Source organism: Nothobranchius furzeri, chromosome 11, assembly GCF_043380555.1.
Source record: "Nothobranchius furzeri strain GRZ-AD chromosome 11, NfurGRZ-RIMD1, whole genome shotgun sequence".
Classification (NCBI taxonomy): domain Eukaryota; kingdom Metazoa; phylum Chordata; class Actinopteri; order Cyprinodontiformes; family Nothobranchiidae; genus Nothobranchius; species Nothobranchius furzeri.
The window spans coordinates 60661436-60687319 of NC_091751.1; the positions used below are offsets into that span (position 1 = coordinate 60661436).

Here is a 25884-nt window from a genome sequence, read left to right on the forward strand (position 1 = left end):
TAAACAAACAGTACATCTTTATTTTTAAATACGTTGCAGAGCACAATTATAACATTTTAGCAACATTTCAGATCTATAAAGACAAGCGTAAATGCTCAAAAAGCCAAAACCAACAACCTAAATTCAGTTTTAAGACCATTATGTGATGGAGCCTTACGTTGTGGGTAACTTAAAAAGAAGGTTGCGACCTTTGGGGTTTTGCTTCTTGCTGTTTGAGGTCGACACATTGCATTGGCTCTGGAACCCGAGACCTGGAGAGGGGTTGGACACTCTACTTTGCTGGAGTTGCTCCGGGTGAGAGGCGGAGGGCTGGGGTTGGCTTTTTGTTAGCCCCGAGACTCTCTGCCTGTGTGTTGGGGTTTACCCCGGGGGACAAGAGGGTAGCTTCCTTGCGCCTTCGGGTCGGGGAACGGGTCCTGACTGTTGTTTGTGCGTATGGGCCAAATATCAGTTCAGAGTACCCACCCTTTTTGGAGTCCCTGGGACGAGTGCTAGATAGTGCTCCATCAGGGGACTCCATTGTCCTGCTGGGGGACTTCAATGCTCACGTGGGCAATGACAGCTTGACCTGGAGGGGTGTGATTGGGAGGAACGGCCCACCTGATCAGAACTCGAGCGGTGTTTTGTTATTGGACTTCTGTGCAAGCCGCAGTTTGGCCATAACGAACACCATGTTCGAACATAAGGATGCCCACCGGTACACTTGGTACCAGGGCAGCCTAGGTCACAGGTCGATGATAGATTTTGTAGTCGTATCATCTGACCTGCGACCGTATGTTTTGGACACCCGAGTGAAGAGAGGGGCGGAGCTGTCAACTGATCACCACCTGGTGGTGAGTTGGATCAGATGGCAAGGGAACATGCCGCGTAGACCTGGCAGACCCGAACGCATAGTGAGGGTCTGCTGGGAACGCCTGGCAGAAGAACCTGTCAAGACGGTCTTCAACTCCCACCTCCGGCAGAGCTTTGACCACGTCCCGAGAGCAGTGGGGGACATTGAGTCCGAGTGGGCCTTGTTCCACTCTGCGATTGTCGAGGCGGCTGTTGCTAGCTGTGGTCGTAAGGTGGCCGGTGCCAGTCGTGGTGGCAACCCCCGTACCCGCTGGTGGACACCAGAGGTTCGGGGAGCCGTCAGGCTGAAGAAGGAGGCCTACAGGGCGTGGCTGGTCTGTGGGTCTCCGGAGGCAGCAGACAGGTACCGGATAGCCAAGCGGGGTGCAGCAGTGGCAGTTGCCGAGGCAAAATCTCGGGCGTGGGAGGAGTTTGGTGAGGCCATGGAGAAAGACTATCGATCGGCTCCAAAGAGGTTCTGGCAAACTGTCCGGCGCCTCAGGAGAGGAAGGCAGCAACTCGCTCACACTGTTTACAGTGGGGATGGGGAGCTGCTGACGTCAACTGAGGCTATAGTCGGACGGTGGAAGGAATACTTTGAGGAGCTCCTCAATCCCACCAATGCGCATTCCGAGGAGGAACCAGAGCTGGGAGGCCTGGGGATGGACTGTCCGATCTCGGGGGCAGAAGTTGCTGAGGTAGTCAAACAACTACACAGCGGCGGAGCCCCGGGGGCGGATGAGGTTCGTCCTGGGTATCTCAAGGCTATGGATGTTGTAGGGCTGTCATGGTTGACACGTCTCTACAACATTGCGTGGTCATCGGGGGCAGTTCCTAGGGAGTGGCAGACCGGGGTGGTGGTCCCCATCTTTAAGAAGGGTGACCTGAGGGTGTGTTCCAACTATAGGGGGATCACACTCCTCAGCCTCCCTGGAAAGGTCTACTCCAAGGTACTGGAGAGGAGGGTCCGATCGATAGTTGAATCTCAGATAGAGGAGGAGCAATGTGGTTTTCGTCCTGGCCGTGGAACTGTGGACCAGCTCTATACCCTTGCAAGGGTGATGGAGGGGGCATGGGAGTTTGCCCAACCAATCCACATGTGCTTTGTGGATTTGGAGAAGGCTTATGACCGTGTCCCCAGGGGCACCCTGTGGGGGACGCTCCAGGAGTATGGGGTGGGTGGCTTTCTGTTAAGGGCCATTCAGTCCCTTTACCAGAGGAGCGTGAGTTTGGTCCGCATAGCCGGTAGTAAGTCGGACCTGTTCCCAGTGAGGGTTGGACTCCGCCAGGGCTGCCCTTTGTCACCGGTTCTGTTCATCACATTTATGGACAGAATTTCTAGACGCAGCCGTGGTGTGGAGTGTGTCGAGTTTGGTGGCAGGAGAATCTCGTCTCTGCTTTTTGCGGATGATGTGGTCCTCCTAGCTTCATCCAGCTCTGACCTTCAGCTCTTGCTGGGTAGGTTCGCGGCCGAATGTGAAGCGGCTGGGATGAGGATCAGCACCTCCAAATCTGAGACCATGGTTCTCGACCGGAAAAGGGTGGCTTGCCACCTCCGGGTCGGGGGAGAGGTCCTACCTCAAGTGGAGGAGTTTAAGTATCTCGGGGTCTTGTTCACGAGTGAGGGTAGGAGGGATCGGGAGATCGACAGGCGGATTGGTTCGGCGTCTGCAGTGATGCGGACGCTGAGCCGATCTGTCGTGGGGAAGAGGGAGCTGAGCCAGAAAGCCAGGCTCTCGATTTACCGGTCGATCTACGTCCCAATCCTCACCTATGGTCATGAGCTTTGGGTAATGACCGAAAGAACGAGATCGCGGATACAAGCGGCCGAAATGAGTTTCCTCCGTAGGGTGGCCGGGCTCAGCCTTAGAGATAGGGTGAGGAGCTCGGACATTCGGGAGGGACTTGGAGTAGAACCGCTGCTCCTCCGGATCGAAAGGAGCCAGTTGAGGTGGTTTGGGCATCTGGTCAGGATGCCTCCTGGACGCCTCCCTGGGGAGGTGTTTCGGGCATGTCCTGCCGGCAGAAGGCCCCCGGGTCGACCCAGGACACGTTGGAGAAGTTACATCTCCAATCTGGTCCGGGAACGCCTTGGGGTCCTGCCGGAGGAGCTGGTGGACAAGGCCGGGGAGAGGACGGCCTGGAGCTCCCTAGTTGGGATGCTGCCCCCGCGACCCGGACCCGGATAAGCGGAGGAAGACGAGACGAGACGAGGCTGTTTGAGGTGGGGCGATACAAAGGGTTATTTGACAAGCAACAGGTCTGTTTGTGTGATTTAGATGTTGTTGAAGATTAATTTTATTTTTGGTTTGGCTGTCTACCGTAAAATGATCTGAGAATGTCTGTTTGAAAAGATTCAGCATAAAAATTGTGATTTGTTTTAGCTATCTGACATGTTAAATTGGCTTTTTGACAAAGAAACTTTTGTTTGCTAAATTTTGTGAGAGTGTGGGTTTCTAGACAAAATGTTACTTTATCCTAATTCCATCTTTTAGTTCTTTTTAAAACACAGACAGGGTTTATTTACCTGCAAGGTTTCGTTTGCGGCTGCAAACTTCGTCAGGCTGACACTGATGGTGGCGTCACTTCCTTCTCCGTTAATCCGCGGGCAGCAGAGGACGTTGTCGCCCTCTGCTGCCCGCTCTCAGCGTCAGCCTGACGAAGTTTGCAGCCGTAAACGAAACGTTGCAGGTAAAGAAAACCTTTCTGTGTTTTAAAAAGAACTAAAAGATGGAATTAGAATTTCAACACAGCAAGAACACACCAAAGAGTACTTTATCCTGTTGTGTAAATGTGTTTGTAAATGTATGGCCTCTTTCTTTGTTAAATAGTGTTAAAAGTGTGTATAGGCTGGGCACTTGTGCATTACACTTAAATAAAATGCTTCCTTAGGAATGTAAGAAAATATCGATATGGCAATATATTGTGATATTTTTTCCAGCGATATTACATTGATATTAAAAAGCCATATATTTTATTTTTGGAAGAATTTACACGCAAACATCAGTGTAATTTATTTTCTTTTGGTGCAATTCGAACGCCGACCACTAGTTGGCAGCAGCGTGCAATGGGTTTTATTTTCACAGTTGAATTTTAAATCCCTCTATTATGGTTCAGATACCTCATGTTAAACATGTTAAGTATCAGTTTGGACTGTTTATTGAATTTTTCAATCAATTCAGTCAGAAAATCGCTAATAACGTCTGACTTAATGTATTGCAAAATATCGTGATGTATTGTATCGTCTCCCCTGTATTGTGATACGTATTGTATCGCCAGAATTTCACCACTACACATTCCTAGTTTCCTTCATTCATTCATACTTTCATGCAATGCCTACATTTTGTTAGTACAAACAAGGAGCCGGATCTAGATGCAGAGGAACCAAGAACTAGGCCACAATGGACAGGAAATAAATTTAATCCTCTCCTTTCCTTTCCTTTTGCGAAAACAAAGTGTAATACTGAAGTAGTCCATTAGCCCTTAATATTTTTATTTTTGTTTAACCCTCTCACTGTCTTTATGGGTGACCCCACAAGGAAATTTGACCATTGAGCGGGATTGGTGGTTTATCCCTTGAGGTCCACGTGGCGGGGGTGAGGTGGCACTCACTCCTCACCCCCGCCACATGGACCCACGGGATAAACCACCAATCCTGCTCTGGTCAACTTTCCTCGCGGGGTCACACCCATTAGGACAGTGGGAGGGTTAAAGGTAAGAAAACGTTACCGAATGCATTACCAAAGGGGCAGAGAGACACACTGATGGTGCTGATTGGGTGTGTGGATGCAGGTTAGTAAATGAGAGCTCATAAATAGGTGATGCCATTGCAATCTGGAGTTTGTTTAGCAATAAGGGAACATATGTAATGGGAACGAGCCACAACAGGAAGGTAAACTGCAAAAGCAAGATTTTAAAAATTCCTAAAAGCTGAACAAAATGAAGGCAGATAGCCACTGGCACCATGTAACAGAAAATGAAGGATTTAAAAACAAAGAAAAACAGCAAAGAACATAATTAAACCAGATCTAAATTAAACCAAATTAGGAGATATAAACAGGAAATGACAGCGGTTCAAATAGACGTAAAAACCATAGACCCTAAAACAATATGGGGGCTATTACATCACTGATTAACTCATAAATGTTTCACATAAACGTCTGCTTGAGTCCGACCAGCAACAGCTTAAAAAGGAAGGCATGAATACCTCACACAGATGGAGAATGATGCAAAGATAACTCGTTAGTACAAATGCATGTTAGCTGTGAGTTAACCAAACACATCCACCCTCTGGAAAAATAAAATGAGGCAACAGAGAAAGTTCAGCTCCCTAAAACATTTGAACCTCCTTGCCTCCTTCACACCCAACAGACAAAAGGAGGATAACAGGCCAGAAAATTGCACGGTTTACCAAAATAGCATTCCATAGCTTCACGGTATTGCGGTTGTCAAAACTTTTAGTAGTTCCCTCTCAATACCATTTAGACCCTCTGATGTGTGAAATTGAACAGTGCAGCTTTAATTGCACTCAGTGAAAGCTTCCCAGCTCTGGTTTGTGTAGCTGGGCTGTATTAAACCTAGAGGAGTGTAGAGGGGAAGTAGGAGACATTTATCACATCTTCCCACTATCTCAGTTCAGATAATGACTGATGATGAGGTGGAATACACTGGCAAAAATGGCAGAGAGCAGGGGATGTATTGACTAGCAAAAGGGATGAGAAGGAAGCCGTAAGACATGAGCAGAGTTTAGAAGGAGGAAGCTTTGCTGCACAGCTGTCTGTTCTCTGTCATCTAAGAGAATCTGTCTCACATGAGCTGACTTCTTAGCAGATAATCCTCCCTGGCTGCCTCTCCTTCACCACTCTGTCATCTTTCATCTCCTGTTCCAACAATTCCATTGCTTTTCTCATCCCAGAAATCTTATCTCTAATTAATTCATCTAGTTTAACATGAGGCCAACTCTCTTTTTTCATCCCTGAATTTTTACTGAACTATTTTACAAACCTTCCAAGTGAGAAAATCTTTATACATATATATATATATATGTATGTATATATATATATATATATATATATATATATATATACATATATATATACACACACACACACACGCACACGGGGGCAGTAGCCTAAGTCGTGAGGCCCAGACTTCCCTCTCCCCGACCGCTTCGGCCAGCTCTTCCGGGGGAACCCCAAGGCGTTCCCTGGCAAGGTGAGGGACATAGTCCCACCAACGTGTCCTGGGTCTCCCTTTAGGTCTCCTTCCGGTTGGACGTGCCCAGAAAACCCCACCAGTGATGTATATTATATATATTATTATATCTCATATATGTTAAACTGCTGAGCAACAAAATTTTACAGTCAAACAAACAATGATTTTGTTTGGTAGTGCAGTATTTGTTTTGGAGCTGCTCTCACAAACTGTTGGATGTTACTTCCCTGAGCAAAAAAAATGTATTTTGTTCCTGAAGTGAATCCATAAACTGCTCATAAAATAAATTCCAGAGGGACTGTGAAATCAGACAATCCATTTTCTGGAAAAGAGCTTAAGCAGACGCTACTGATCATCTGTTTATTAAACATTATGGGGGGAAAATATTTATATATCTATTTAAAATAAACAAATGAAACATCAAATTTCTTCCCTTTCTTCAAAGATTCATCAGAAACAGATGTGTCTTGCAAAACTTCCTCAGAACTGTATTGTTTATTCACAAAGCTTACACTTGTTGACAGCTGCACAGTTGCATTTGTATATTCTTTTCCTTGTTTGTGGTTCGGTAATGCTAGATTAGTCTACAAAGATGCAGCTGAGCGTTACAGCGTCCAAGCCTCGGCTGGATCTGAAGCCGACAACAGCTTGTTTGTGCTGTAATTTCTCCCTTAACAAGCTTCAGGCACACAAGGTGAGATCATAGCGTGAGCACAGACGTTCACTCACGAATATGCAGGGTCCTCAGCAGATGTGTGGAGCCATCACAATTTGGAAGTCTGCTTTAAGTCAGGGCACCCCTCAGCTGCAGCATTCCCAGGGAAAGCAAACATCCCCAGAGCTGGAGGCTGTCCAAAGGTGTATCCGCTTTAATCACCCGACAAGGGCAAGGTTTGCTCAAGGGTCAGTGGTCTTCAGAGTCCCATCAGTAAACACAGTTATGTCCCCACACAAACACAACTGACACTTCCTCATGGTTCCTTTTGTCTAGGTTAAGGCTAGCAGCCCAGAGGTAGGAGATGTTAAATCCCTCGTGCGTGGTCAGGGTATGGCCTCCAATCTTCAAAAATTAGATGCACAATAGATTTTCTACAATTTGGGGTTAAAATTTTAGATGATAACAATAATTATGTTCTAATGAATGTATTGACCCTTATTGAACTGCTGCTGGTAAATGGTAAATGGTAAATGGCCTGTATTTGATATAGCGCCTTCTAGAGTCCTGGAACCCCCCAAGGCGCTTTACAACACAATCAGTCATTCACCCATTCACACACACATTCACACGCTGGTGGGGATGAGCTACGATGTAGCCACAGCTGCCCTGGGGCGCACTGACAGAGGCTAGGCTGCCGAGCACTGGCGCCACCGGTCCCTCCGACCACCACCGGCAGGCAACGTGGGTTAAGTGTCTTGCCCAAGGACACAACGACAACGACAGCGACAGACTGAGCGGGGCTCGAACCTGCAACCTTCCGATTACGGGGCGAGCACTTAACTCCTGTGCCACCGTCACCCACATAAGTCTCCAATAAGTCCTGGAAACGTTCCAACAAATAAAATAATTGAAGATTGAAGTTGTCCGTCGTAAATTCTTCAGAAAACCCTTTTACGGAGGTTGAGGTCTAAGACCAGTTTCATTCTCAGTCGGGTCAGGTTCTTTTCTGATATAAGCTTTGCAAAACAGCCAATGGGATTTTAGTAATTGTTGTCAGTTAAAGAAAGAAATGTTTTTATTAAAGTTACATTACAGTGGTTTTAAACCACAGTCAGCTAGTATTAAAGAGTAAACTAACAGAATATGAATTTATGCAACATGATGCAATCTCTTTTATTCCTTGTGATCAATAATATGGTCTTCAAATGAACACTAATTTTTCAAGAAAGGACAGAATTCATCAGGTACATGGTTGGGAAGGTTTTTTTTTTTTTTACGAGTATTAAAAATGCAGCTTTATTATTTTGAAATGACAAAAACTGAAATAAAAAGGTGAATCAATCATCAAACTTTGGCTCCTAGGTCAAGTTTAATGGTGATGCCTCGGTCCAGGATATTCAGTTCAGTTATCAGTTTAGTTTTAATCCTGTTTAAACACCTGATTTCAATCAGCACGTGATTAACAGGCTTCTGCAGAGCCTGATGAGCTTCTGCAAGGGTGATTCAGCCACTGATTCTAGTGTTTTGGAGGAGAGAAACCACTAAAACATGCTGGATACCGGCCCTCCAGGACCAGAATTGAATACCACGGCCTTAGTCAGTCAGAGTACTTGCTCATGGCACGTGATCAGGTTTGGTAAATGGTTTTATTTTGTGGTAGAAACAGGTCATGACTCAAAACCCAAATGTCCAGAGGATAACTATTGTGTAGGTGCATTGGTGTAATGTAAAAAAACAAAAACATTGACACTTTTACTAAAATTCACATTTGTCCAAGTGTATTGTCCATGTTTCTATGACATCCTCCTTTCAGTGACATGTGATTCATGCGTCTCAGAAGTAGGAAAGAGTTTAAAGGGATATTCCACCTCTGAGTGAAATGTTGTCTATTTCCGTATTCCCCAGAATTTGACAAGTGAGAAAAAAGCCATTTGTACCAGCGCAGTAATTCTCCTGGAAGTGAATAGCAGAAACTAGCATTTTGTGTGCAAAAGTGATTAAAATTACTCAATAACAACACCAATTATTCCTGGTGAGCTCAATAATCATGTCGACTGCAAATGAAAAGTAAGAAGAAAGGTATCAGTAAATCACATAATAGCAAACTCACATTTGAATTGACTGGCGAAGGGGGAAGCAGCTGGGATGAGAATCAGCGCTAAATCTTAGACCAGATGGGCTTGAGTCAGAAACAGGTAGAATTCCTACTCCGGGCTAGGGACGAGGTCGTGCCTCAAGTGGAGGCGTTTAAGTATCTCGGGGTCTTGTTCACGAGGGAAAGACGGACTGGGAGATTGACAGGCGGATTGGTGCTGCGTCTGCAGCGATCCGGGTGTTTTACCGGTCTGTCGTGGTGAAGAGAGAGCTGAGCTAGAAGGCAAAGCTGTTGATTCACCGGTCAATCAACATTCCTACCCTCACCTATGGGCACGAGCTTTGGGTAGTGACTGAAAAAATGAGATCACGGATACAAGCAGCTGAAATGAGTTTTCTCCGCAGAGTGGCTGGGCTCTGTCTTAAGCTTGGTTTATGCTTGACGCATTTACTTTCCGGTTGGTGATGCGGCTCGCGGATGGAACGCACTTCACAACTCGCAGCGTTTATGGTTCATGCGGCTTGTCTCTGCGGTGAACCAATATTCTCCCAAACTGTAGGGGGCAGCATGGAGCTCTACGGCATGCATCCAACACTACACCATAGTAGAAGTAAATTACTGTTGTTTACAACATGGCATTCCAGCATTTTTAACAGCGTCCTCGTCTTTTCCGACAGTGCGAGTTATTTCTCTCCAAGAATTATTAACAACATGTTGATCACGGTGATCTTTGAGAGCTGAATCCATGGACGTAATTTTAGGGGGGGACAGGGGGGACATGTCCCCCCCACTTTTTCCAAAGTCAAGGTTTGACCCCTGCACTTTATACCATCCAAAAACAATATTACGCTATATTAAATTGACACTGGTTGAGCTCTAGGACCAAGCGGAAAACAATTGTTTGTGTTGAAGCCTGTTTCCCATTAGAGCACACTGTAAAGATACCCCCCCATCCCCCTCACTTCTAAAGTGAAAATTATGTCCATGGCTGAATCATACAAATGTCTGTATTTACGAACTTCTGCCATGCTAGTTCTTGCCAGTCCGCCATGTTTTTCCGCGTCCGACCGTTTGTGTGGTTAGAATATATCCTAGGTGCGCGGTGCAGAAAGTTTTGGGCCGTGCGGAGGTGCGGTGGAGGGGCATGGTTGTTAAAATGACGCAATTTTGCCGCGCAGAGCCCTGCAAACCTCGCGGAAGCGTCAAGCATAAACCAAGCTTTAGAGATAGGGTGAGAAGCTTGGTCATCCAGGAAGGGCTTGGAGTAGACCCGCTGCTCCTCCACATCGAGAGGAGCCAGTTGAGGTGGCTTGGGCATCTAGTTAGAATGCCTCCTGGATGCCTCCCTGGCGAGGTTTTCCGGGCACATCCAACCGGGAGAAGAACTAATGGAGGACCCAGGACACGCTGGAGAGATCATGTCTCTCGGCTTGCCAGGGAATGCCTTAAGATTCCCCCAGAGGAGCTGGCCCAATTAGCTGGGGAGAGCTACCCTGCCCCTGTGGCCCGACCACAGATAAGTGGCAGAAAAGGGATGCATGAATGGCTGGATGGCTTAAAGTAGGGATAGGCAATCCTGGTCCTTGAGTGTTCCTATCCAACTTGTATGAGCTCCAGCACACCTAATTTAATGGTTGATTCAACTGTTAACCAAGTTATCAAGCTTTGCAGAAGCCGGTTAATCACCTACTGACTTAATTTGGGTGTGTTGGAAGAGAAAAAAACCTAAACCATTCTGGATACTGGCACTCCAGGAGCAGGATTGCCTATCCCTGGAAGTAGCAGTGTGTAGTTTCCTGGCTCTAGGGGGCAGTACTTGCATTTCAGGGTAGTTTTACACCATATCACTGTTACTGTCGCTAGTTTATAAAACATTTGGGCAAATGTTGTTACCTGTGGAGCAGAAAGCATGTAACCTCGGCATACCTCCTCAGGGTTTGATGGTCCTTATTAAATGTTTGTTTCTTACTTACTCATAACCGTAGGTTGTACAACCAGCCAATCATCTAGTGTGACATCATCGAGAGGTGCAGGGCCCCATGCCAGACAGAAGAAACATGGTGTCTAATATGGCGTGGCCCAATGACTGAGACCAGTGCCCTATGTAATTTAGACCTGATTTTTATGGTTATATGTTACAAAGCTGCCAATATTTTTCAATGACTGGACATCATTTTATTCATTTTCAACAACATTTCGATGGATATTTCCAGAGATTAAGAGTAAAAACTACACACAGTCTCTTTAAAATATTTATATATTTCACTTGAAGACGAAAAGTCATTGGAAATGAAAAGTTCCATTAAAAAATGGGAAAAATACTTTTTAGAGACTATCTTTAAGATTTTTAACTATTGTGACAATAAAATGGTTAGTTTTATTCATTCAATTTAGTCCCATTCATCTGTTCTTTGGCCCTGTTGGTCAGCACTGCCACCAAGCAGCACAAAGGTCTTGGGTTCAAGCTCCCAGATCATCAGAACAGCATCAAAGGTTGCTTATAAATAAGTAATTTTTAAAAACTGACCATGATCCTGTCGTCTTCCCTGTCTAATCAAGGAATGCGGTCAACACTTTAGAATGAACTCTTGAGTTCAAGGCTATGTTAACGTCAAAGGGTTTTGGACAAGGAAAATGTATTTGTGTGTGATGGATCCATTTAGAATGACTTCATAAAGCTTTTTCATGATTTGAATCAAATGGTATCACAATTGTGCTTTACAAGGCACGCAAGGTCGTGAAACATCTGGAGCAAGGCGGCGTGAACTGACAGATTGGTAGAGGAAACATATCTGTTATTGGAGATAAACACCTGACAAGGACCCTGGGCGCTCCAGAAGCACTTAAAGATGCTGCTCGTGTGAATCGTCCTTAAGGGAGGGGAGTTCACCTTATTTTAATGGGATGAAAATGAAGTTAGAGCTGTGCGGTTGTTTACTAGGATTGACGAGCTCCTAAGAGTCACTCAAGTGTTGCCTTTGTCCAGCTAGTTTCAAAGTGTAGCATTCTTTTTTGACGCATTTGGCTAAATTCATGGTTATCATGCAACGGTTCTCACGGCAACGCCTGTCAATTGGTCAGATGTGCTTTTTGTCAGATTGTGAGGAATTTTTATCTCCCCTCTGAAGATATTAATTACACTGTAGTGACGCAAATGCAGCTCCAGAATACGTGCTTCAAATGCAGCAGTTTGGGATTTGCGATAAAGTTGTGCATTTTGGTCATTCAACCATCTCATCCTTCTCTTTCCAACGATTACGTCTTTGCGTGAAGTGGGATGTTCTTTGTCCCAAATCTGACAACAATCTTGTTCGTGTGAACATGCATTATGATCCGGTGGCGGTTGTTATTGAAGACTTTTTGGTCTCTTAGAAAGAAAGACGACTGGGTCCAAATGTTTGTTCAAGCTTTGCTCCCAGTGTGCATATGTTGGTGTGTGTGTGTGTGTGTGTGTGTGTGTGTGTGTGTGTGTGTGTGTGTGTGTGTGTGTGTGTGTGTGTGTGTGTGTGTGTGTGTGTGTGTGTGTGTGTGTGTGTTTAAGGCAGCTTTCAATAAAAACAAGCGGCTTATTTTAACTAGCTGCAGCAGAAGTGGATGAATACCCAGGCAGCCCATGGTAGAACCTGTTCTAGGATGAAGAACGGAGACCAAACAACCAATTAAGTCTAAAGGAGGAATTTGTGCGTTTGTGCATTCAGCATCTGCACTGTAAACCTTCTGTTTCCATCTTGCCGACACTCACAGGCCACCCACTTCACACACTCCCACCTCTCAGTTCATCCGGTTCAGAACATGCTTTTCTCTGTGCTGCTTTTGCTGTAAAACACAGCCCTCTCACTGCTGTAGACAGGAAGGTAGGTGTCCAATCATTATGCTGAAATATCTCAGCCTCTATGGCTGCATCACGCCCCATTTGCTATTACTTACTCTGTGCCAACAAACTTTTAACTGGAGATTATTTGAATGATAATATCAATATAGTCTGAGGTGATTTAAATTGCTTCCATTCCTCCATACGCAAATGCAACATGAATCATGTGTTATTTGCACTTGTGAAAGGGGCGTCTTGTATGAGAAGTTTGATTTTTTTAAATACATGTCATGAAACTGCATTATATGAAGTTCCAGCATTGTGAAAATATTTAAATTGGCAGGATTTATTGTCGTAATTTCTATTTTTTTTTCTATTAGCATGACATAATCTGTGTGGGACCTACTAACAGGTGGATGGAAATGAAACGTTAGAACATTTTTATGTTTATGTGTTTAGCAGACGCTTTTGTCGAAAGCTAGAAGCTCATGGCCAGGATTTTAATTTTAAAGCATAATCGTCGAGAAGAAGATGTCTGGTTTAAGAACCTTTGAATCTGATGCTGTACTTTTTTATGCCTTCAGCTTGCTCTATAGGTGGCTCACTATTGAAAGTGAAGCAGCTGAAATGAGAGTCCGCTCCTTTGGGGCTTTGTCTTCAGTCATTAGGGTTCTGCTCCGGTCTGTTGTGGTAAATACGAAGCTGAGTCAAAAGCTCAGCTTACTGATCCATGGTTATCATGAGGGTTGAATGGTGTCAGAAAAGGATGTTCTGGATACAAGCCTAGTTCACATGGCAGGTTTTGTTAAATCTTCTGCCCGTTTTTAAAGCATGACAAACCACACACACATAGTGATGAAAAAATAATCACACCTGCGGTGTGTGGTGTGCAGCAACTTGGCATAAATTGATCTTGCGAGATCAAACATGCATTGCGCTTCCGTCACCTCCCTTTCTGATTGACTACACATCACATTCAGTAGGCAGCAGGTTAGTTAGAAAATCAGACCAAGACAATCCAACATGATGGAAATCCTGGATTTATTATCAGAGCGGTCCCGTTGCCTTTCCAAGTGGACCAGAGTGCTTATAACACACCACAATAGAATTGTATGATGAGCTGATCTTTATGGTTGTTATGGTATTCCATTGCATCCTTAATGTTGTCAAAAGAAGAGGAGTGTGTCAAAAACCAGCACATTTGTTCTGCCATGTGAACTGGGCTTCAGGTGGTCCTGAGCAAGCATTTGTCTCCAGGTTGTTTTCCTTTGGAGGTTTTCTGGGCATGTCCCACTGGTAGAATAACTTGTTGCAAACTAAATAACTTCTCCATCCTGAGAATACCTTATGATCCCATAGGAGTTGGAGAGAGGAATGTCCGGGGATCCCATAGGAGTTGGAGAGAGGGATATCCGGGGATCCCCTAGGAGCTGGAGGGAGGGATGTCCTCCAATCCAATAGGAGCTGGAGAGAGACAGCTGCCTCTGGAGTCCCACAGGCCAAAAAGACCTGATAGGACTCTTTCTTCAGCTTGACAGCATCCCTAACCGCCGGTGTACACCAGCGGGTTCGGGGGGTGCCACCACGACAGGCACCAATGATCCTGCGACCACAGCTCCGGTCGACCACCTCAACAGTGGAAGCGCGGATTAATTAAAGACCCACGCTGTCAGATGGCGATCCCGTTTCCGACTCCTTCTTTAAGAGCCACAGAAAACCCACAGGAACAGGGTCCATTCAGACTCAATGTCCCCCGCCTCTCCCGGAACATTTTGGAAATTCTGTCGGAGGTGGGAATTGAAGCTCCTTCTGACAGGAGACTGCCAGATGTTCCCAGCAGACCCTCGCGATACGTTTGGGCCTGCCTGGTCTGACCGGCATCCTCCCCCACCGTCTGAGCCAGCTCACCACCAGGTAGTGGTCAGTTGGCAGCTCCACCCCCTCTTCACCCGAGTGTCAAAGACATGCGGCTGCAGGTCAGAAGAAACAACAACAAAGTCGATCATCAAGCTGCGGCCTAAGGTATCCTGGTGCCAAGAGCACATATGGACACCTTTATGTCTGAGCACGGTGTTCAATATGGACAATCCATGATGAGCACAGAAGTCCAATAACAAAAGACCACTCGAATTCAGATCAGGGGGGCCGTTCCTCCCAACCACACCCCTCCAGGTCTCACTGTCGTTGCCCACGTGAGCGTTAAAGTCCCCCAGCAGAACGAGAGAGTCACCGAAAGGAGCGCTTTCCAGCACCCCCTCCAAGGTCTCCAAAAAGAGTGGGTAGCCTGAACGGTAGTTTGGTGCATGAGCACAGACCACAGTCAGAACCCGTCCCCCCACATGTAGGCAGAGGGAGGCTACCCTTTCATTCACTGGGGTAAACCGCCGGCCCACCACGGCATTCAGTAGATTGACATGTGTCCACCATTCCATCATGGAAAAACTACAAAACGCACAAAAAATAAAAACAATACATCGTTTTTTCTAAATAAATGCGCTGTGATTGGCCAGTCCCAATTATTTTGAAGTGTTTTTTCTAGATTACATTTTCTTGCAGACAGTAATGCTGTGCAATGTTCAAGCACTTTCTCACAGAAACAGAAATATATTTTCTATTGACTGTTTGATAAATAAACAAAATAATTTAATCGTTTATTATTTTCTTTCCAGTTGGTTCATGACATTTAGCATTAATATGCCCTGCTTTCCTGCGGGAGTAGCTATCAACACATATTGTGACATTTAATAGACCTAAATGCTGTTTTTATGGGAAAGTATTCAAAGTATTCTGAATACAGTACCAAGATTAAACAAAGTAACGGAATACATTACAGAATACATTTTAAATCAAGTATTCAGTATTCTGTAATTAAATACAGTTACAAAGTATTCTATTCTGTACATGAGGTTAAAAATCTCATAATAAATCATGTGAAAAAGAAACTTTCTTGTGGTTGCCAATTTATTCTAAAGTGAGTAAAAGCTTTTAAAAAAAAATACTTGCACAACCAAGCACTGTTTTGCCAATCTTTTAATTTTTTTTTTATTTTTATTATTTTTTGGTGAAGGAAGGGGATCTTTTTCTGTTTGAAAATATCGCCACGAGGCACTTGTGAAACAAAATAACCTTTTTCTAATGGTTGACATGGAGATATCTGATAAATGCTGAGATAAAAATGCAGCAACAGGATCATCTTTAGAGCTGCTGTCCTTTCCATTAAGAAGTAGAGAAAAACAGCAGTGGATTTGTATCTCAAGCACACACACACACACACACACACACACACACACACACACACACTGGACTGATGACAGCACGGAGGACTTCAAAAGTTATCCCATTTTTCAAATCGGTCTCCTGGCGGTTGTGGATTTGTTTTCCAGCCAATCATACTTTGAGAATGCTGAGGGTAAACAACTCCAGCTGAATGACAAGTTCCCCAGATTTGCGGTTCTTGATTCTCTCCTAAAACTGGACCTGTGTAGAGCTCCAGGTTTTTTTTTCTGATAAAGTCCTTACATAATGGATTACGAACCCATTTGAGCATTTTCTGGTTGTGTGTACATTTTTTATGTAAATCTAAATTAAAAAATCATTAGTGTGTGTGCGTGCGTGCGTGCGTGCGTGCGTGCGTGTGTGTGTGTGTGTGTGTGTGTGTGTGTGTGTGTGCTGTCTTCTCGATCCCCAGTGAGTCGTGGAGGATGGCTGCTTATACTGAGCCGGGATCCTCTGGAGGTTTCTTCCTGTTAAAAGGGAGTTTTCCTCTCCACTGTCGCTTTATGCTTGCTTAGTATGAGGATTGCTGTAAAGTCACTGACACTCGACAGTGACTTGATGCAATTTGCTGGTTTCCTTATATAGGAAACATTATTTCTGATTGGCTTAATGAACTGTGAATTGGAATGTTTATTATGTGAAGTGCCTTGAGACGACTTGTCGTGATTTGGCGCTACATAAATAAACTTGAATTGAATTGAATTAGATTACAGATCTTATGAACTTCAAACATCATAATCTGTTCTACTACATAACAACATAATATTTTTTAGATAAGAAAGTAACAGTGTTACTGTAACGTAATTGCAAATAGTAAAAGTATATCGGGAAATAAATAAATAAGATTGTTTGCTCTAAAATGGAAATGAAAGCATTAAGTGAGAACAATGAGATAAAACAACAGAATGAGAATGTACGGTCCATACCAGATGAGAAACAAGCCTCAGTTTTCTGGCTAATGTCTCGTCCTTGAACCTCGTATCACCAACATCTGTGCAAAAACAAGCTGCTTAATCCTGATCCATGTCTATGATATCCTATAGCCTTAGTGCCTCACAGAGTGGCTGCTTAAAATATTTTCCTTCACTCATGAACTATCAGGACAGAACTTCCTGCCTCAGACAGATTTACTGATTTTACTAAATAGAAAGATTTACAACACTTCCCAGCAGAACCTTTAACATTCTACCAGTGTCATCTTAGGTAATGTCGACTTGGCCTGCAGTTGAAGTGAAATGCAAGCTCTTTTCTATTTGTATTTTTGTGGAAAGTACACACTGTTGCACTAGTATATTCCAGTATTTATTATGTTTTGGAAATCTGAGTTAAGCAAAGTGTTCTGGTTTTCTTTCAGCAGTTGATTTTTTGGTTTCTCTGACTGTTTAAATCGGTGACAACTTTTAACCCTGCTTTGGTTTGTATTGTCACTCAGATGCTTCCTTAGAACGATATGAAACCTGTTCTTTATGACAGAAATCATATTGTTTTCACTGATCTAATTTTTTTTTCATCTATGAGTCATCATTAGTCATCATCACACACTGGTGAAATTACACCTACGCATTAGACCCTTTGTGAGCTTCAGCAGTGGCTGTGCTCAGAAACTATTTGGTGGTTTAACCCCCTAATCCAACCCTTAAAGAGTAATTAAACCCCAAAATAACCTTTTTAACTTGTAAACTGTATAATTGGGTCTTTACAAATGTGATCTTTATGTTTCCTAGCATTTAGGTCTATTAAATGTCACAATATGTGTTGATAGCTACTCCCGCAGGAAAGCAGGGCATATTAATGCTAAATGTCATGTACCGACTGGGAAAAAAAAAGATTAAATTATTTTTGTTACATTATTTATCAAACAGTCAATAGAAAATATATTTCTGTTTCTGTGAGAAAGTGCTGGAGCATTGCACAGCATTACTGTCTGCAAGAAAATGTAATCTTGACAAAACACTTCAAAAGAATTGGGACTGGCCAATCACAGCGCATTTGTTTAGAAATTATTAAATTATTATATTATTACTTTTATTTTTTATGTGTTTTGTAGTTTTTCCATGACGGAATGGCGGACTGCCTCGTTGATATACATCCAAAGCAGTCCAATCACAGCTCTCTATATGTTTGATGGGCCAATCGTAGCACTCTGTCAGCCAAATGGGCGGGATGTACCTGAAAGTGAGCAAACCAAGCTGACCGCTGCTCCGTAGTGGTTCAATCACAGCGTTGTTTTTGTTTGGTGGGCCAATCACAGCACTCTGTTGGTGGACGGGATGTTAGTAATATAAAGATAGTGGTGGATCGTTGGAAATGGCTTTGGCATCAACTTTGAACTATTTTTGACTTAGGGTTTTCTTTGAGTCAAGGGGAGATGGATGGAGGTTCTTAAGTTTATTTCAAAAAGGATGTATTTGCATGTTTTTTTGACGGAGTAGGGCAGACCGCATCGCTGATTTGATATCCGTTGCGGTGAGTACGTCTGATTGTTTGGTATCCAATAGCATGCGGAGAAAGACCGTAGATCCCACCCCGCATTTAAAGCAGAGACTAAAAAGAGACCTGAGAGCCGTCAATGGACCGTTGACACTGCCCGACAATTTCTTTATTAATTTATTGAATTTCTTTATTCATCTTTCGAGTAAAAAGTGAAAAACACACAAGTATTCCAAGTATTCCAATGATATTACGAAAGTAACTGTATTCTAAATACCACATTTAAAAATAGTAACTGTACCGGAATACAGTTACTCATAATTAGTAATCTAAATACGTAACGGCAGTACTAGTATTCCGGTACTCCAGAACACTGTCGGTACAGTCTCCTCCCACTCCCTCCCAGGATGGAAATTCCCCACACTTGGCCATGCCACTCCATGCCTCCTGGCAACGCCCACTTTCATAGCATTTTTCCCATTTTGACTAGGGGTGGAGTTACATTTTCTGATTGTGTGCAACCCCCCTTTAAAGCTGTGTTGAGCAGGGAGGCATTGGGTAGTCTGACCAGCCAGACCCAATGCTGCTTATGGGAAGCATTGGGTCTGGAAACACTTCTATTCAAATAACCCCACCCCCTGAGTTTTCTAACCGTGCCAGTCAGCGCTGGGCAGCGTACATCACACACCGCAACGCTCAGTTTCTCATAAACAATGAAGATGTCTGAAGCTGAGTTTGCTGCGGCTCTTTCCTCTGTTCTAAATGACTTGCACATCTCTTTAAACCCACAACAAGAAGAAGCACTAAAAGCCTTTCTTCTTCACAAAAAGATGTTTGCGTTGTCGCCAGATGCCATTTTTGACCACAGCTAAAAAACTACAGTGTTGCGCGATACAGAAGCTGTCTGAGATTTCAACTGTCTGTTTCCACAGTTAGGAACATATTGAAGAAATTGAAAACCATAGGCACAGTTCAGATTAACCCTCTAAGGCTCAAAATAAGTTTTGATAAAAGGACGAGCAATTAAATCCTTCAGGGGTACTTCTGAGTTTTAAAATGCTCATGAAATACGTATGTGGAGTAACCAGGTAGGTAGGTAGGTTTTAACTGTTGCAAATCTGCAACGCCTGCCTCCAGAGGGTTAAGGCTCGAAGTGGCAGACCAAAAAAAATCTCAGATAAACAGAAGTGAAGAATGGTGAGAACAGTCAGAGTCAACCCACAGACCAGCACTAAAGACCTGCAACATTGTCTTGCTCCATGGAGTCACTGCATCATTCAACTATTCAGCACACTTTACACAAGGAGATGCTGTGTGTGAGAGTGATGCAGAGGACGCCTTTTCTCCACCCACAGCACAAACAGAGCTGCTTGAGGTTTGCTAAAGCACATTTGGACAAGCTAGCTTCATGTTGGAATAAGGTGCTGTGGACTAGCAATGTCCCGATCCGATCACACGAACGGAAATCGGCCCCGATCACGTGGTTTCAGACTCGATCAGGACTCGGGCTTTACTTCCTGATCCAAGCCCCGATCCGGACTCGGATACTGGGTTCAAATTACAGGAGAGCAACTTGGTTCTCCTGAAAGGTTGTCAGGCTCCCCTGATGCCCTTAACTTACACACCCAGAAGGAGCACAAAAAAGATCAAGTTTCTACTTTATTATATTATTTATATGGACCCAGAGCAGCGGGAATTCTTTTAAGCAGAGCGGCAGGCAGACCGCTGATTATTCATGAACTCCAGCTGCGTTCTGCACACGGCCACAGTAACATTTTCTAAGTTTCTAAGTGGCGTCACCAAAAAATATACAGTTAACACACAGTCGTTCATGTCCGTTCATTTTCTCTCTGGTAAGTTCTGTCTGTATTTGAGCATGACGTGTGGACGCGCTCGCGCTGCAGCGCTCGTCACTGGCACAGCCGGGCAGCGCGGCGCACACTCCGCTTTTTTGCGGTCAATAGATCAATTTGATCTGCTGGTTAAAAAGTTACTTGTGAGGTGAAAAAGAAGGGAGCAGGCAGGAGTTTTTCTGGAGGACTGGGAGATGCAGGAAGATCAGAGACAGACGGGACAGGAAGATGGGAAAATAAAAACCAAGAAAACAAAACAAAGTTCTTAACAAAATAAAATGTAAGTAGATTGATCCCACTACACGTTTGTACCTGTATAAAGCAATAATTTATCAGCATGTAGTATTTATATAGTTGATACAATTCAGATCATCTTCAAAACTCCGTCCCATGCCCAGGGACGTATCTAAACATTTTGGGGGCCGAGGCAAAATAGACCCCTGCCAGGTATTTTAAGTTGAAGTGCTATCTGTTTTTATATTAGACTTTTTATATTTGCAATAAAGTCCAAACGTGAAGAATTTATGTTATTTATTACTTGATTGTTCAAGCTACCTCACAGAAGTGATCTGTTGTTGAAAATTCAAATAAAAAGGTAATTAAATAAAAAATAAGGAACATTCTGGAACTGTTTCTTCCTTTTCTTTATCTTTTTTTATGTATCGAAAGTATCGCATCGGGACTCGGTATCGGCAGATTCTCAAAATCAAATGACTCGGGACTCGAAGGCACAAAAACCTGATCGGGACATCCCTACTGTGGACTGATGAAACTAAAACGGAGGTATTTGGGCATATCAAGGGGCGTTAAGCATGGAGATAAAAGAACACACCATTCCAAGAAAAACACCTGCTATCTACACTAAAACATGGTGGTGGTTCCATCATGCTGTGGGCTGTGTGCCCAGTACAGGGACTGGGAATCTTGTTAAAGTCGAGGGACGCATGGATTCCACTCAGTATCAGCAGATTCTGGAGACCAACGTCCAGGAATCAGTAACAAAGCTGAAGCTGCACCGGGGCTGGATCTTTCAACAAGACAACGACCCACAATCTACTAAGGCATTCACGCAGAGGAACATGTAGAACGTTCTGGAATGGCCATCTCAGTCCCCAGACCTGAATATTACTGAAAATCTGTGGTGTGAGTTAAAGATAGCTCTCCGTGCTCAGAAGCATCAGACCTGAATGAACTATAGATGTTTTGTAAAGAAGAAATGTCCACAATACATTCAGCCAGAATCCAGACTCTCATTGGAAGCTATAGTAAGCATTAAGAGGCTGTTATTTCTGATCTACTAAATTCAATTAAATTCAATTTAATTCAATTTGCTGGGTTCCTTATCAAAGAAAAGTTTTACTGATTAGCTTAATGAACTGAACTGTATTGGAATGTTTACTTTGTGAAGTGCCTTGACGACTCTTGGCGTGATTTGGCGCTATATAAATGAACTCATCTAAACTGATTTCTAAATATTAGATTTTTTTATTTTTTGGTGGTGCCCAAGTTTATGCAAATTCCTAATTTTGTTTAAACAATTATTGCACACTTTCTTTAAACCCTTTAAACTTTGGTTTACTTTTCAAATACCACTGTGTGTGTCTCCTATATGATACATTTAACTAAATTATTTTAGTGTAACAACCAACGATTTATACAGGACAATCATGAACATTAACAAGGCTGCCCAAATATTTTAGGAGAATATTTCATAGATTTAACAAGAAACATAAAGTTATCTTCTTCAAATTTTCTTTAGTTTGGGATTTTCAAATAGTCAACTTTGAATATGAATCAGTTCAGTTCTAATTAGTTCACTTTTCAAGATGCATTGTGACCTATTTGATGTGAAGTTTGAAATTAAACAACCGTGGTTACCCAGCTCGTTTGACACCTTGACAGACTCATTTAATGGCAAAATGGTACGACCTGTAGCAAGATCAACTCTCACCTAGAGAACAGTCAGAGATTAAGGAACTGTTTGATGCCAAAGTGACACTCTGTCAAAAGAAAAAAGGACCATAAATCTAGCTGTGGCAGCTGTGAAATTTGGGGGATTTTAGGCCGTTAGATGTCAAGATAATATGCAGAACAAATCTTTTATGATTTTTATAGTCATCAACCATCAAGGGGGAAATGTTCCTCTGATTTGCCTCCAGGACCAGTTTAATCTTTGTCTGTCAGAAATCACTTCACTGTGTTTCTGTGTCTATTTTACCCCCCGTGAGAGTTGTCTTGTCTATAAATGCCATGGCAGGACACAGCGTTCCCATTGTTAGAGGTCTCGATTGACTGGGATACGTGCGAAGGTCAAATCAGGTGTACTTTCTGTTCTTTTGGCCAATGGACCACTCACACCAGGGATCTCTCTCATCATGACTGTGCCTGCTAGGGTTCCTCGAGCAGTTTTCAGTGAGAACTACAGTTCTGATGCTTTGAGTATTTTACAGAGAAGAAAAAAAGATTAAACAAATATATATTAGATGTTTTTTAAGGTAACATACAGAGCAGGAATGCAGTTCATCAGAGTTTAAAGAGTGTTTTCTCATTTTCATATCTGCACTCATGTTGTCTTTTAATTTGTGTACTTTTTTTCTGCACAAGCATTTAAAAAGAGTTCCAACAACGAGATTGCAGCCACTCTCCTCCCTCTGCAGGGCTTTACAGCATGTAAGAACGGCAGTTTGGAAAGGAGAGTGGAGTGTTTTAGAACGAATCATCCATCTGTACTTTGCTAACAATTTTCCTATCAAAATTCATCTGACAGTGCCAAAAGCAAAACACACAAATCAGAATCAGTGATTGATGTGAGGCCAAATGTGCAGAAATGAATTTTCCAGACAGGCAAGGATATTTCCCATTCATCACCACCTGCTGCCTCATATTTGCAGATATGGCTCTGCTTCCAGTCGTCTTTGTGTTCAGTGAGTCCAATAGGGCACCAATCGGGAGCATTCAGATCATCAGATAGTTTAGCGAATCCAAATAAGCCCAACAAAAGTATCTGACAAGTTGGATACAATACCACAATGTGAAGCAATCGCATGTGCATCTTTGCTTTTGCAGCTCAATAGGAGAACATAGTAAGTATAAATCATGCCAAAGGTGTCATTTTAGCCGGGGACACAAGGACTTGTCCCTACTAATACATGTTGGTTACAATCTTGTTCCCACCACATTTAAAAACCTTTTGTGCATTTACATGCTATCATAAAGGTGATGTCCACTTGTGCTCTCTGCACTATTAACACCTTAGCACTGTAACTGAATGCAAAATGTAAGAATGAATTAAGAATGACATCCTGTGGTCAAATGTGGTTACTGCAGCCCATTTTCTAAGCAAAAAATCACTTTCTCACTGACGTCCTGTGAGTTTCATGGCTGTTGCCTGTTATGGGTCAGCACCAGAAGATTCCAGATGTTAAGCAAAGATGAGTCAAATACCCACAGCTGCAACAGGTACCACCAACACCACCGTCCCCCAACCACCTCCACTGAGCCAGCCAACCACCTCCTACCTCTAAATTTTACACCATTCATCAGTCCACCCCCCCCCCCCCTCCACACCCCCACCCCCCTCCACTAACCCTCCTCAGCACCACACTCATCATCACTCCCCCCTTTCAGTTACATTGGACCAGGTGAGGAGAGAACTGAGGCGGCTCAAGAGCAGAAAAGCAGCAGGTCCTGACGGGATCAGCCCCAGACTGCTCAAAGACTGCACTGACCAGCTTTGTGGCGTGGTCTCACACATGTTCAACCCGAGCCTCCAGTTGGAGCAAGTCCCCATCCTGTAGAAGACCTTCTGTGTGGTTCCAGCTCCCAAAACAGCACATCCCAGGGAACCAGTCCACTACAGACCTGTCGCCTTGACCTCCCATCTGATGAAGACTACAGAGATACTCATCCTCAGATGCCAAAAACTTTCAGCCCCTGACTCAGGAGCTGCGAATACGCAGGCAGGCTGAGACACCACCCACCGGCAGAACGTTTTTGCAGGGGGAGGGTAGGTAAAGATGTTGTAGTACCACTAGATGTCAAGAGGCCCAGACTTCCCTCTCCCCAGCCACTTGGGCCAGCTTCTCCGGGGGAATCCCAAGGCGTTCCCTGGCCATGTGAGAGACATAGTCCCTCCAACAGGATCTCCCTTAAGGCCTCCTCCCGGTTGGACATGTCCAGAAAACCTGACCAGAGAGGCGTCCAGGAGGCATCCTGACCAGATGCCCGAGCCACCTCAACTGGCTCCTCTCTATGTGAAAGAGCAGCGGGTCTACTCCAAGCCCCTCCCGGATGACTGAGCTTCCCACCCTATCTCTAAGCGAGAGCCCAGCCACCCTGCAGAGAAAACTCATTTCAGCCGCTTGTATCCATGATCTCATTCTTTCGGTCACTGCCCAACGCTCATGACCATAGGTGAGGGTAGGAACGTAGATCGACCGGTAAATCAAGAGCTTTGCCTTCTGGCTCAGCTCTCACTTCACCATGACAGACCACTACAATGCCCACATCACTGCAGCACCAATCCGTCTATCGATCTCATGCTCCAGTTTTCCCTCACAAGACCCAGAGATACTTCAATCCTCCACTTTGGGCAGGACCTTATCCCTGACCTGGAGAAGGCATTCTTCTAGGGATGGACAATAAATTGGCATCAATATCGGTATCGGCCGATGTTAGTCATTTTTTTACATATTGGTATCGGTCCGATAAATAAAACTGGGCCGATATTAACAACCAATATTTTTTCCATCTTGTCTCCATTTGTTTATCTGTTTCAGAGGGTGAGGCAGGTAATGTGTGTTTGTTTAGTCATGTGAACAGTGATTGTAACCATCTCAGAATGTGTGTTGTGTGTACATAATAACGTAAATTCAGCTTTAATCATTTTTATTCTATACAAAATCTGCTGATTTTTGAAGCTGTAATGTCAGTAAATCGGTATCGATCCACGTCTTTAATATTTTAATTGTAAATAAAATTTAAACTGTGATTAATTAATTTTATTTTACTTTTCAACATTTCTGAAAGGGCATGGCATGCTGGTAAATCGGTTCCATTCAACCAGTCATCAGCATCTGAATTATAAACACTAGCCCTTTAGCTAACTTACTGTTACCTTTTTATTTAATCAAACATGATAAAACGGGGTCAGTTATAGTTAGTCTTACTATTAGGTCTACATCACGGTTTTGTCGGATATCGGTTCCAGGTTTTTCTCTCGGACATGGTGTTAAACGGTTTTTACTGTGAGGACCACAGCAATATCTTTATTTTACTAATCTGGTGGATAACAGACAGCTCGGTTAGGGTGAGGAAATGTGGAATTAATTGAAGCCTGACCCAGTAAAGCTACGTAATATTGAAGGGGTTAGGAGGAATTGTCCGTGGTGATCTTCAAGCTGTGCTCAAGTTGTCTCCAGCAATTGTAGAAACAAAATGATGGCCTTGGATCACGGGGTCAGGAATGGAACAGTTATACAGACAGAAGAAAAAGAAACAGAAAAACCAGCCACTCCAGCCTTCCTGCAATCCCTTGTGTTTGTAGAGGTGTGTCAAAATATAAATATATATTAATTTGTGTTTCAATGTTTTAAGTTGTCAAAAACATCAGTCTGTCATCTTGGATTGCTTTGACTTTCTCTTCTCTGTAGGCTTTGTTAAAAGTGACTCAGATCGTGGAACCTCATCCAGTTTTTTTTTTTTTTTTTTTACTTTT

At 43.6% G+C, this 25884-nt stretch overlaps 1 protein-coding gene across 7 annotated transcripts in view; it reads left to right on the plus strand.

Moving 5' to 3' along the window:
• Positions 1–25884, plus strand: part of astn1 (astrotactin 1) — a 556409-nt gene that overhangs the window by 499397 nt on the left and 31128 nt on the right. The window lies entirely within an intron of this gene.